The sequence below is a fragment of the Leopardus geoffroyi genome, chromosome C2 (genome assembly GCF_018350155.1).
Source record: "Leopardus geoffroyi isolate Oge1 chromosome C2, O.geoffroyi_Oge1_pat1.0, whole genome shotgun sequence".
Taxonomy (NCBI): Eukaryota; Metazoa; Chordata; class Mammalia; order Carnivora; family Felidae; genus Leopardus; species Leopardus geoffroyi.
Genome location: NC_059333.1, coordinates 74700968 through 74714702, shown reverse-complemented (window position 1 = coordinate 74714702; position 13735 = coordinate 74700968). Strand labels below are relative to the sequence as shown.

The window sequence follows — 13735 nt, the reverse complement described above, 5'->3', positions numbered from 1 at the left end:
ACCCACTACCAGTGTTCTGATCACACAGGAAGACTGTAGCTAGAGCTTTCTGATCACACATAGTTAAGAACTGTGACCAAGCAGGCTAACCGAGGGGCGTAGGCTGGAGCGTGCACTTTGGCATCAGCAGAACCGGGTCCAAGTTTGGGTGCTATTGCTTTCCTGGCTGTTGACCTTGAGCAAACTCTTAACTTCTCCAAGCCTCATCTGTAAAGTCAAGATAATGCTAACACCCACCTCAAGGGAGTTGTTAAAGCCCATTTTTTTAAAGATTGGTTGAAGTTTCTGTGATGAATCCTCCTTGTGTATCTTATGAATGGACTTCACCAAAAAAAGTCTTTATTCTCTCAATGCTTTCAGGAATCCATACTACCTCGGGAAGATATAAAAAACAGAGACTTTCGGAAAAATATGTATGTCTAACAAGTCAAGCCATTCCCAATACCTTAGATGTATAAAAAGTAAAAAGCGAGAAACAAGGAGGGGAGGAAGGAAGAGAAGGAACTTTCTACATGTGGTCTGACCTCCCGAAACGTGCCACAGGGGTCTTGTTATCCTTCCTGCATTAACACCAGGCTGTGAGCATCTTTCTGCCAGCAGCCTGGTCTGGTTTGGCGGGTCTGCTAGTCTGTTTCAGCACAAAAGATCCACTTAATGGAAAGCAAGTGTGCTGAGGGAAAACGCCGCTCACATTTTCCTGTGCCTTCTTTACACAAAATAAAAACGATTCAGTAACCCAAAACAACTGAGGTCATATTTGAAGGAAGGGACTGCCCTTTGCATCTGGGATGGGTCTTTCTTCTAAGGTGGTCATGGATGGTGTGAAATTAAAAAAAAAAAAATGCAGTTTAATTTTAAAGGGTTTTTAAGACCCTCCATAATGTCTCTGCAGTATACCAATAGGAAAAATACGGACACTTCAGTTTTCTCGAATGGTTAAAAACACACAGATAATTCAGGGAAGAAATTAAGTTGCTAATAAATATATAAAACCAAGTTCACTGATGATCAAAGATGTATGTAAAAGCAAAACGAACTGAAACTCATATCCTGTAAACAAATTTGTAAATATTGAAAAGGATAATTAATGGTAGCATAGGAATGATAAATCAGGCATTCTTCTCTGCTGAAGGGAAGACAGAAGATCAACCCTTCTGACAAAAATTTGGTAATACAAATCAATAACTTCCAAAGTTCCATACCCTGTGGATAGTAATTGAAATTCCATTAAACACATCAAAGGGAAATAACCAGATATATAAGTATGTAGATATAGACAGAAAAATTCTCATTATAATAAAACTTATAATAGCAAGAAATTGTAGTCTACCTCTCTATTAAGGACATTGATAAATAAATTACGGCTTATCAATAGGATGGAATAGTACAGTCACTTAAATTATATTTTCAAAATGTTTAATGGCATGGGGAAGCATGGGGGGCAAAACTTTGCACATAGAATGTTCCAGATCAAGTAAACAGAGACATAGATCAAAGAAGGTTAAAATGAAATATATTAAAATACTAACAGCAGTTACCTCTGGATGGTAGGGTTGTAAGTAAATTTATGCTTTACTGTATTTCCAAACTTTTAATTATGTGTCCAGCTTACCACCGTGTGATACCAGAGCTCTAGCTAAGGGCAAGCTGACTAATGCACGGACACTTAGCTATCAACTCCAATGCGCTGCTTGGTGGGAAGGATGCATGTTACTCACGATCCCATTCCTTCAGGGGTACAACACACGCAGAGATGAACAATCTGAAAAAAAATAAATAAATCAAGGCAATATAGGATTATGATCGGCACAAAGCCTTCCACATACAGGCATACCTCAGAGATATCATGGGTTCAGTTCCAGATCGTGGCAATGCCCAAATGCCACAACAAAGCTAGTCAAAGGAGTTTTTTGGTTTTCCAATGCATGTAAAAGTTATGTTTGCCCAGTATCTACAGCAATCCATTAAGTATACAATAGCATCACCTATAAAAAATAACGGGCATGCCTTAATTAAAACATACTTGATTGCTAAAAAATGCTAACCGTTATCTGAGCCTTCGGCAAGTCATAACGACCGATCACAGATCACCATAACGAATATAATAGTAATGAAAAAGTTTAAACTATTGTGAGAATTACCAAAATGTGACACAGAGACAGAGAGTGAGCAAATGCTGTTGGGAAAATGACTAGGGTTGCTACAAACTTTCAATTCGTAAAAAAAATGCGATACCTGGGAAGTGCCATAAAGCTGAACCCCAATGAAACAAGGTATGCCTGTAGTAGGTACTCAATAAACTAGTTACGTTCACTTCAGTAACAGATGAACAGAACCAGCCGTAAATGCTACTGTAATCAGATGGACAAGAATCCTGTGGCCTAGAGGACAGAAGAACGCACTATCAGGGAAGGGTCCATGGAAGGCCTGGTCCATGCACTGGAGCTTAAACGAGGGGCTAACTGGGTGCAGGTGTGGAGGGTGGGGGACAGGAGAGCCTGAGGTAGGTACAGGCATTCCTCCTGGGCATCCCAGAGACATGGTTCATGGCCTTACTGGCCTGGCAGTTTCTACATACTCACTTCAAGCTATGTTAGAACCCGCCTAAACGTTGATCCTTTTCCTAAAGCAGCAAGAATCAAATGGGGGTGCAGGATTGTTGGATCACCAGAAAGTGGCAATTGCTGTCCAAGCTGGTTGATGGCCTCTGCATGTCCGTCCCTTGGTCATGGTGGAATCTGAGTGCTGCTGGTGGTGGATCTTGAGGAAGCAGTCTTACTCCTCATCTGCACCACACTCCACAGTGTAGCCAACTCTTCCGATCTAGAGTCTCCCCCTTAATCTCCCACTGTCCTATGGAGCGTGCTCAGTTTCCAGCTAAGGAGCCGGAGGCTCACTGAAGTGATCGGATATGCTCAAGACAGAACCGGCTCGGGATAAAACCCAGACTCCAGTTCGGACTAGCCCTTTTCCCCTACACTACAGGACTCAGTGGTGATCCATTCCTGGAGAGATACTCTCCCTCAGCAAGTGCTGACCATCTCCTCCCCTTTGCGAAACCCTTCCGACGCTGGTCAGCATCTCCCCCCATGTCTTGGAGTCCTTGTATACATCAGCATTTGGGACGCCAAAAGGCAACACAACTACAACATAAAATACGGCGGTTGAAGATTTCCACAAGGAGTGATCAGAATGTATTCTATTCTGTGCTTGTGTGTTGTGGTCATATATAAATGCTTCCATCAAATTCCCATAGAAATCTGTCAGCCAGGAAAGCTGAGGACGGTTGCTAAAGAGGGTTGCTGCATAACCGGGCGGGCTTGTCTGGACACTAAATTCAGCCCTGAGCTTCCTGGTCATCGAGGGAAAATGAACAAAGTGATGATAAAGCAAGGACTTTCTATTAGAAAATAACTCTCCCACCACCCAAAATAAACACACACACACACACACACACACACACACACACACACACACACATTCTAAGACAACTGGAAGCCAAAATAGAATTGGCCTCTCATATCCCCATCCTTGTGGAGTTACAAGGCAAGAAGTGGTCAGGAGGCAAGGTATGTCTTTTAGTAGGGGGCTTACCTGGGTTAGTAAAACGTAGGAATCTATCCCATGCATAGTCACAAACATTCATATAGCTGTCCAAGAAGTCAAAAATACTCATTTAAGTTGAAAAACTTGAAGGCAGTAGAAGAGAGATTTGCCCCAAATATCTTTGGAAAACTATGGTCTAGAATAATCCACACTAGCATGCTGGAGGTATTCATCAAATGCTGCCCAACAAAATTTTAAAAAAAGACCCACATTATCCATTTTCATATATAGAAAACCTGTGCATTTCATATTAACATTCAAATGACGCAGTTGCTAGAATGCCAAATAAAAGTTTAATTTCTGAGCCAGTTAAAAGTTCTGGCTTCCTAATCTGGTTTACTCTGTTAATCTACTTACTACACCTTTTTTCAGAGATGGTGAGTGAGTGCCCACCTCCTTCCTAGGTCTGTCTTTTCAAATCCAGAATGAACAGGATCCTAATAAATAAAAGGACTTGTTAGTAGAGTTGGATTTGGGGGTTTCGAGGGGTTTTTGTGGGTTAAAAAAAAAATCCAGAGGTTCTCTTTTCCTCACTCTATTTAAGCCTGGAGAAAAAGAAATTAAAAAAGCATTCTTGGTAAGGTTACCTTCACAAAGCCAGTGGGAACCACAAAACCTCCCCCAAGGCTAAATCCTTCCTCAGGGCCGGTTGGTGCGAAAGTCCAGAACTAAGGGGTTCTTTCCTCTGGCCCTTAGAAATAGCCGTAATTAGGGCTTACACAGAGGTTATGATACACTGGTATCATATATAGCAAGAGTCAGCAAACTGTCCAGTGAAGCATTCCCAGCTGCAACACAGACCATATGCCCCACAAAGCCAACACTGGTCCCTTCCAGAAAATGTTGGCCACCCCCTCCAAGCATCTCACCTTGATTCTCAGAACTGCCCACAGAGAAACAGCCTCCTGATTTAATGGTCACACGGACTTCACAAAGAATGAGGGTTTGAGATTCCTCCTGGAATACTACCTGCAAAGAATACCAATTTACTGGGGTGAATGAAGGGACAGGGGGAAGGGACTGGAGAGAGGAGGGATAGAAAGGTGACCCCAAAAGAAGAAAATGAGTCTAAAGGAGGGACCCCTGCCAGGGCCAGTGCACTAGCACTGCACAGGACGCCCCGCAACCCCACCTGCTGCCCCTCCTGTTGTCCCCTGCTCCGCGTACCCACTAAGGTCCTTGGCGCACACAGTGGGGGATGGGAGCCAGCTGGCACCAGCCCCTGGGAGGCAGCTGCCCTCACCTTCTCCCACCTCTGTGGGCAGCAATATCACTTTGATAGGTTGATATCAGCCATGATTGAGTATTTAGACCACAAAAATAGGCAGAAGCCACAAATCAGAGCTCTGTACCCCCCCAAACTGATTGGTAAGCATCTCCCAGCACAGCCCGGGCACAACCACCCAGAAGTGGAGGACGTGGTGTCCCTCCCTCCCAGCGGAAGGAGCGTTGGCTGCTGTCGGCTCCCCAGCTACATCTCTCTCCCTCAGACAACTGCCTGGAGCTGAAGGGAACTGCCACACCCCAGGTCTGCTTCCTTCCCTGGGGCACCCTCACTGCTGGTTCCTGCCTGGTGAACAGGCCAGACCCATCCGGGCTCAGAGGGGCTCCACGCCAAAGTTCCCCCTTGGGTTCAGCTGAGGCCTTGGCTGCGACAGCCTCGGAGAGACAGAGAGGGACAGAGAGACATACAGACAGAGTGATCCAGGGGCCCAAATGCTCCCCACCAACTTCTTCATCTTCTTCCTGTCTTGACTTGTCTGTGTTGCTGACGGTTCTTTCTGGAGGTTTTTTTCTCAAAAAACCTGGGCACCCAGGTAAGGCTTGTTTTGTTTTATCCTGACCAGCAAGACAGCTCTAGTATTTTTCAGCCATCTTCGAGTCCCCGTTTTTAGAGGTGTGAAATGTGACCCCCATCTCCTTTCCGTTCCTTTGTAATTAATGTTTCCCTCTTTGTACTGAAGAGGGAAAGAGGTTCTCTTTACACGTGCCTTTCAAGAACTTTATCTGGACGGGCTTAGGTATGTGGCTTTCAGTGCTAGTGACCCCCAACCCCCCCAGTGTTGTTTGTAAACCTTAGACCCCAGCCTTTCCCACTCAGGGCAGTTATCTTCTATCATTTGTCTAATTATTCCCTCTCCTTCAGCTATTTCTTTTTCTCCTCCTGGAACTCCGGGGATTGATATCTTAGGTCTGCTGACATTAGCTACCTTCTCTCTTATTGTGCCTGCATGATTTCCATCTCTTTGTATTCTTGTTCTATGTTTGGACTTTTTTTTATAAAGTATTTTTAATATATTATTATTTTTAATGTTTATTTATTCATTTTCAAGAGAGACAGAGAGCAGGGGAGGGGCAGAGAGAGAGGGAGACAGAGAATCCCAAGCAGGCTCTGCTCTGTCAACACAGAACCTGATACAGGGCTTGAACTCATGAACCATTTGAGATCATGACTGAAATCAAGAGTCGGACGCTCAAACGGCACCCAGGCGCCCCTGTTTGGGATATATTTGCACTTGATCTTCTAAGTCTATATTCTGCCTTCATTCATTCAATGAGTATTTTAGTCAAAAATATGATTTAGTTCCCGGAAGTCCTTTTTTGGGAGTGTGTTTGAAGGTCCTTGTTACTTCTGCACAGGCTGTCAGTGTTATTTCCTTGAGGAGCTGTTCGGTGGGTTCTTCTTCCCCCTCTCTCTGCCTGCTGAGCCCTCTTACATGCACAGGTTTCTTTTATCTGTCCTTCGAAGCTCAGGGCCAGCTTCTAGGGGTTCCTTAAGTGGCAGCAGTCCTGGGAGTAGCTGCATATAGGGAATCAGTTCTGATCAAGGCACCAGGAAGAAAGAAGGATCTCAGCTCTGCTGTCTTCCCAGGTTCAGCTTCTCCTCAACACTTCTGGGACCAGAGAGGTTCGCCCACGAATGCTGATGGAGCCCAGGACCCATCACACTTAGAGCCTCATCTCTGTGCTCTCCGTCTGTTGGCTCAGAGGGGAGCTCAAAGCTCAAAGCTGTCCAGCTGCCACTCCCTTCTCTGGGTCTGTTTGTCCTCACTCCTCCACCGCTATCATTCCCAGTGGTTGTCTCATGGAGAGAAGTACCAGATTGGAGTTGGAAGTCAAGGGCAGCCAATGTACCATCTTATAAAAATCTCCATCCCACCCTCAGCCTCTTCACATAAATGAAGGACAAACTTGATCTGCGGTCTCTGGCAGATGCCCAATCTGCTTAGAAGACCATTAAACTCTTTGTTCTCCACTGGTTTCTTTGGGGGAAGCCCTTCAAAGTTATGCGCAATAATTTGATTTTTTTTTTTTTTTAATAATTGGATTTACTTTAAAGCTGTGATCACTGGGAAAATAACTGGGCAAAAAAGATAGAGTCCAAAATGCACATGCGTGTGTGTGTGTGTGTGTGTGTGTGCGCGCGCACGTGTTCTCCCACATCCGCAGATCTACAATACACCAAGAAAAAAAGTTTGCACGCACAACACCAAATTGTTTTCTGTAGATGATGAATCTATGAATAATTTTTACTGTCTTCTTTTTTTCTTATCCAGATTGTCCAATATTTCTGGTTTATGGAAGACAAAAGAATTATTCTCTTCAATTGTTCATTCAGCAAAACACATTATATAATGTTGGCTGATGCTCACGAGCACTTTTCCGAGAGTGTGAGGAGGATGGTGGCGAAAGTCCTTGGCCTCTCCATCTCCATGTCTGTACAACGAGGGCCCATCTCGAGGACTCGATGCTTTCAGTGGACTCACCAGGCTGTTAGCAACCGGTGAGGGCAAAGGAAAACCATAGACAGAAGCTTCTTGCCCACAGTCACTCAGGACAGCCCCACCTAGGATAGACCCACGTGGAATGGGGTTCAGAGGCAAAGCTCAACCACCCCAGCTTCCTCTGGTCTCTCTAGATGTCTATTACTGGCCCCAGTGGACTGGACAGTCTCCCAGAGCAGAACCATTTCCAGTTTACTGCTGAATCTCCAGCACCATGGACATGGTCTGGCACTTAGTGGCCACTCAGTAAACATAGGTTGAATGAATGAATGAACGAATGATCGCATGACCTCTCACCTCACTTGATACTATAGGACATGTTAGTAGATGGCATTGCTTGCTTCGAGGCTCTCTGTGAACTTGCAATCCCATCAAAGTGAGGAACAAAAAGTTGAGATGTATAGAAAGATTTCAGCTCAACAAAGGGGGCTCAAACTTCTCATTTGTTAGGAAAATTTCAGTTCCTGTTGGTTCATACAGGAGGCTTCTTTCAGAGAGCTGAGTTCCCTGGCAAGGGGCATGACCTAGAAGGGGCTGACTATCTCCTGGGAAGGTTGCTATAGAAGGGGCCACGCTGGCTATAAAGAGAGACCAGATGTCTAAGTTTCTTTCTAATTCAAACTCTATGGCAAATGCAATTCCTGCTTGGGAAATATTATGCAAATTTATCTCTTTCTCCCAAAAATACTCTTCAACCCTGAAGTCATTCCTCTGCTTATTAACACTCTCCTTTGAGGCAGTCAAATATGATTCAAGGGAACAGTTGGGTGTGTCCTTGAAGCACCCAGGGGAATGAGAGTCACCTCTTAAGAAAGCCTCCTTTGGGCACCCTGGACTGGTCTGGAATCCAAGAAGGGGAGTCCGATGGAACTGTCCCTGGTCTGCTCCACAGGTATCTGCCAGGCCTCACCCCCAGGAAGACATGCTGTAGAACGGGTGACTATTTTTTTTTTTTAATTTTTTTTTAACGCTTATTTATTTTTGAGACAGAGAGAGACAGAGCATGAACGGGGGAGGGTCAGAGAGAGGGAGACACAGAATCCAAAGCGGGCTCCAGGCTCCAAGCTGTCAGCACAAAGCCCGACGCGAGGCTCGAACTCACGGATCGCGAGATCACGACCTGAGCCAAAGTCGGATGCTCAACCAACTGAGCCACGCAGGCGCCCCGGACGGGTGACGTTTTAAATACGCACCAACTGATACTGCGTGGGCACCGGTCACTCCAAACCGATGTGGCACTGGAGACACAGAGTGGGGTCTGCAAGCAGCCTGTATTTGGTTGCTGGGTCCTGGGGAGGTCCTGGATGGGGGCTGGGCAGTCAGTGCAGCAGCAGGGAGGCACTTAGGAGCCTAAGAGTAGCAGCTCTGTAATAACGGGCACAGAAGTCTCTGAATGGTCTACGAACCAGAATGGCCATACCCAGTGCATACCAGCTAGACACCGGCCCTGCTCTGAAACCACTTCTGAGCAGGGTGACCCTCTAGCAGAGGCTGCAGCCCTGTGCCTCCAAGCCGCATTTTATGGAGTTCTTTTATTAGTCTCTCATGGAACCCATAGCCACATCATAAAATTAAACACCCCACTCTGTACACCAAGTCCACGGACTTCTTGAGCCCCGATTAGCACTGGGCTTTTCCCTCCGGGTGTTGTGTTACAGTAACATTATAACTGTCAGAAAAGGAACCTTTGCTGGGAGCAGTCAAATCCTTCAGACCACCTCGGCCGCGGCCGTGGCCACAGTGTGTCACCCTTTTTCTGAAGTCCCTTTGCCAGCTTCCTGTCAGCCTCTCTCTGCATCTTTCATCCCTAGCCCCCTCCGTCTCTCCCTCTGGGTCCCTTCCCCTTCCCAAGGCCCTCCAGTGCTATAGAGCCCGGGGTGCTCAGATGCTTGCCTGGAGACGCCCGTCAGGGTAGCCCCGACTCACCCCTGAGGATAAATTTAGCGGGTGGGTGACATCCCAGATGGAGAGGTTATCTTTAGCCTGGCGGAGGTAAGGAGTCAGTCTGGGCCATGCAGGACCCAGCAGAGGGAGCGGGGAAGGAGGAAAGGAAATGCATACTAGACAGTCTACAATATAGCCGGGCTCAAGTGTATTCAGGTGGTAGAGAACTCAGGGTGATGGCGTGCTTCCTGAAACATGAGGCTGTTCCGGGAACACCCTGGAATAATGGCCTGTTTCATTCCGTCCATGAACGAGGAACAATTTTAATAGCAGAAAATATGGCTACATTATGGGCAGGCAGTATAAAACCACAAGCACACATGTTCTTTAAAAAAAAAAAAAAAAAAGCAACACACTCAGCGAGATCGGTGGTTTTCAAGCTTTCCCATTCATATGTTTACTACTTGTTCATTAGTTTGGTTGCCTGCAGGTGCTAAAGGTTTAAGAGCTAAGAAGAATGTACGGAAAAAAAAATTTACGTGGAAAACTTGCATTACCTGAATTAGGGAAAAGGCCACTGCCATTCGGTTTTCAAGGTAGGACATGTCAGTTCGCCTCAGGAATACCAAGGCATCAGCTTAGAAAGAAGCGGGATGCCTTCTTCTGAACTGTTCAAGAAAGATTCTAGACTCTTCCTTAGGGAGGTCCAAATAATGTTCCTTGTTATCATCCCAATATAAGAAATCCTTCCTTTTCACTCACGAAAATTTTTCCTGCTGTCATTTATACCCATAACCTCTAGTTTGGCCTTCTTTGGTGAACAGTTGATCAGAATCGTAGTGACTGTGAGGGGAAACCAAGGTCTCAGTTCGAACCTGAGCTGGAATTCTGACATGTCCGGGCTTGTCTGACACAACTGCGGAGAGGCCCAGGGGCCGCCCGGGAGCTCGTTCCGTGGGAAAGGTGACCTGAGAGACGGTGGTTAACCGGAACATAGTCCTCTCCACTGGAGGGGAAGAGCAATTAATTCTGAGTATCCCTTGGCCAAACATGCAGTGGACTCCTATCTGAGCCTTACAAGAGCAGCAGGACCATACAGAAAAGCTGAGAAGACCATCGTGTTAGAGTTTTGGGAGAATTCAGAGAGCAGGTAGTGGAGCTTTGGGACTGCACTACCAGACTTCCCACGGAGGGAAGGGAGACAGGCAAGGAACCTTCTTCCTCTTTCCCCAGAGCTTTGACTCCAGAATGCCTAGGGGTGCCCAAGTGTAACTTGAGTGGCCGGCAGGAACAGGTCCCAGGGGCTCCTAGGACAACTCAGAGGGGTTGTGCAGGGGGCTGGAAATGCTTTGCCGTGGGCACCCATAGGGTACAGTGCCACCAAGAAGACATCTGTCCTCAGACAGTGGGACCTGGGGGCACCCAGCTTACTGTGCCATGTACTTACATAATTAAGTCACGTTTCGTCCTTTTCTTTTTAATTTTTTTTTTAATTTTTTTTTCAACGTTTTTATTTATTTTTGGGACAGAGAGAGACAGAGCATGAATGGGGGAGGGGCAGAGAGAGAGGGAGACACAGAATCGGAAACAGGCTCCAGGCTCTGAGCCATCAGTCCAGAGCCTGACACGGGGCTCGAACTCACAGACCGCGAGATCGTGACCTGGCTGAAGTCGGACGCTCAACCGACTGCGCCATCCAGGCGCCCCACGTCCTTTTCTTTTTTAGATGAAATGATACCAGTTTGGTCAACCAGGCTGTTGTGGGCACCCTTTACTTTAACATTACATGAGTGCATTTAATTGAACGTTATATGAGTGCATTCAAGAAATGGGGGGTTGGGAAAGCCTCTGATCTCACAGATGCCCTGCTTATGACTTGATAGATTTCCTCCTTATTCAGCTAGAAGTTTACTTTATTCATCTCTGTGACTCTCCCTCCTAGCAGTATACAGCAGAGTAACCAACAAACGACAGGACATTTATCAGTACTTTAAGGGGAGTCTACCCAATAAATACTTTGCTGATCTCCATCGGGTCTACTTATGATCCCCCTAGAGCACAGTGGTACTTGCTAAAATGGCCTAACATTTCCTACCCATATCCAATCTGTGTCCAACCACATCTCCTTGGATCCTTTCTCCACTACCCTTGGACCAGACCTGCCTTTTTCAAGATAGCATTTGAGGTATCCAGATTTTATTATTACACCATTATTGCTATGCATCATCATAATGTACAAGACAAGTTCTCCAGTTCTCAAGGTCAGTGAACCCTAAAACCTCTTTTCCAGATCACCAACAACCCTAACACCATCACCATCGCCTGCAAAGGCATTGAGGGTGTTCACAACAACCTTATTAGTTCCTCATAGAAAATACAAAAATATTGTATAATACATGGCACCTCGGGGAAAAGAAACTCTGAATGATGGCTGCCTCTGGGCTGGGAGATGATGAGCTAAGGAGTCTGCTTGGACCCTGGGGAATCATTTTAATATGTAAATCATGTGCACGTTTCCCATTTCCAATTAAAATGCTTTTAAAGCAAGTTCTAAACAAACAGAAATACAACGAAGAATAAGACACAGTCCCGACCCTCTGAGCAGTGACGCTGACAGGTGTCCACAGTTGACACCATACCCTTTGGAGTCAAATGTCCACACCGTGTCATTGGCCCTATGGAAAGCTGAACTGAAATCAAGAAGGATTATGCAATGATCCGCCTGGCTCTGGGCCCTCACAGTTCTTTCCTCATAGCTGGGGTGACAAGACTTCCTGCTATGCCCAGTCCCCGGGACTAATCCTGTTCCTAGGCTGGAGGGATTTTAAGGGACTTCGGGCTTAGGTGACGGACTCTGCCTTTGTATTCTCTAGGCCGAGGGTGGTCCAGACCTTCTCTGGTGGGGACACCCGTCGTCTCCATTTTTAGTTTGCTTGATCGTGAAATCTATCAAGGTGTAAGCAGGGCATCCGTGAGATCAGAGGCTTTCCCAACCCCCCATTTCTTGACCAAATGCAGTTACTAAGAACCTCTTATGTGCAGGATATTCAACCAGGCCTGAGGCGAAGTGAGTAAAGAGGGGAAGGAATAGACCAGCGCCCTCCAGAAGTTCACAGTCCAGTAATAAAAATGGATGGAGTCCAGAGCTGAGAGCTTTACTGCACATAGGCAAGTGTGACAGAAGAGACGGGAAAGATTGCTTTCGGTGACTAGCACGCTGGAGCTGGTGGGGTTTCAGTTAGCAGTAGATGGAGACCGCCGGATCCAGGCTGTGGCCTGGGAAGGTGATCCCATTTCACACAATATAAAGGCTCTGCACTTCCTTGGGGAGAACACAAAATGGAAGGTGAAAGGAGTCGCATCCTAGGAGGCTTTCTGTGGAAACTGCCTTCCTCTCATTATCGCGTCTGTCTGGTGAACACCTAGGCTTCAAGTTCCATCCCTAATAACACCCCCGCCCCCAGAAAGCCCACTTGGGTTCCCCCAGGCAGGATTACTTGTCCCGGCTGCTGCACTCACCAGGCTCGCTGTCTGTTCTAGAAAGTCGGGGAAATTTAGAGGTTGTGCACAGGCTGTGGTGGTGCCATGCTGCCAGGGTTCAAATCCTGGCTCAGCCATGGACTTCATGAGTCATCTTAAGCAAGTTGCTTACCCTCTCTGGGCCCCAGCTTCACCTTCTGTCAAATGGTGTAATAATGGCACCTCCCTCCTAAAGTCACCATGAGGATGGCGTAAGTTAGTGCTCCCAGAGCATCAGAACAGGGCCTGCCTCGGTGTCTGCTCTGGGCTACTTAGAGCCCCAGGCTGCAGTGACCCTTCACTGGACTGTCCTCGGGACCTCCAGGACCTGAGGTCCAGCGTCACGGCTCTTAATCTAGAAATCTCTAATGAACCCTGCCGGCTTGGAGGGGTCCAGTAAAGCAGCTATGCAATTACTATCTTCCGAAAGGAGGAACAATACAGGGCCATGAAAGGGGGGAAAATGAGTCAAGTCCAAATGCAAACACAAAGCAACACCCACGAAATGATGGGGAAGGAACTTGCAAGGGTCAGTGTAGGGGCTGAGAATTTGCCAGCCTTAGGAAGAGAAATACTCCCGTCAGCCCGTTCCCTCTCGCAACCGGGCACCAAGCCTTTGGGAGTGAAGGATTCTGCCCTTTCCCTCCAGGCTACGCGCGCCGCGCCGCTCCCTCCCCCGCGGGCGTTCCCCCTCCCGCCCCCCTCCGTCCCGCCCCGCCCCCGCCTGGCCGCGGCCCTGACCTCCGCTCCCACGCGGGCCCGCAGCCGACGGGCTGGCGGGCGGGGCAGGAAGGGGGAGACGCGGCTCCCGGCACCCGAGATCCTTAACTGCAGCTTCCAAAGCCCTGGCTGATCCTAATCAGTGTGGGAAAGGAGCGCGGGCCGGCCCGCCTGCCGCAGACGCCGCCTCTTTTCGTAAACTTTATCGCCGCGCACAGCCG

At 47.2% G+C, this 13735-nt stretch overlaps 1 long non-coding RNA gene across 1 annotated transcript; it reads right to left on the bottom strand.

Moving 5' to 3' along the window:
• Nucleotides 1–1496: 1496 nt before the first annotated feature.
• LOC123576117 lies at nt 1497–4695 on the bottom strand. The gene is made up of 2 exons (XR_006701174.1): nt 4476–4695; nt 1497–1762 (listed from the first exon to the last, which is right to left on the bottom strand). It is a non-coding gene; the product is annotated as an uncharacterized LOC123576117 (long non-coding RNA).
• Between the last annotated feature and the right edge of the window lie 9040 nt (nt 4696–13735).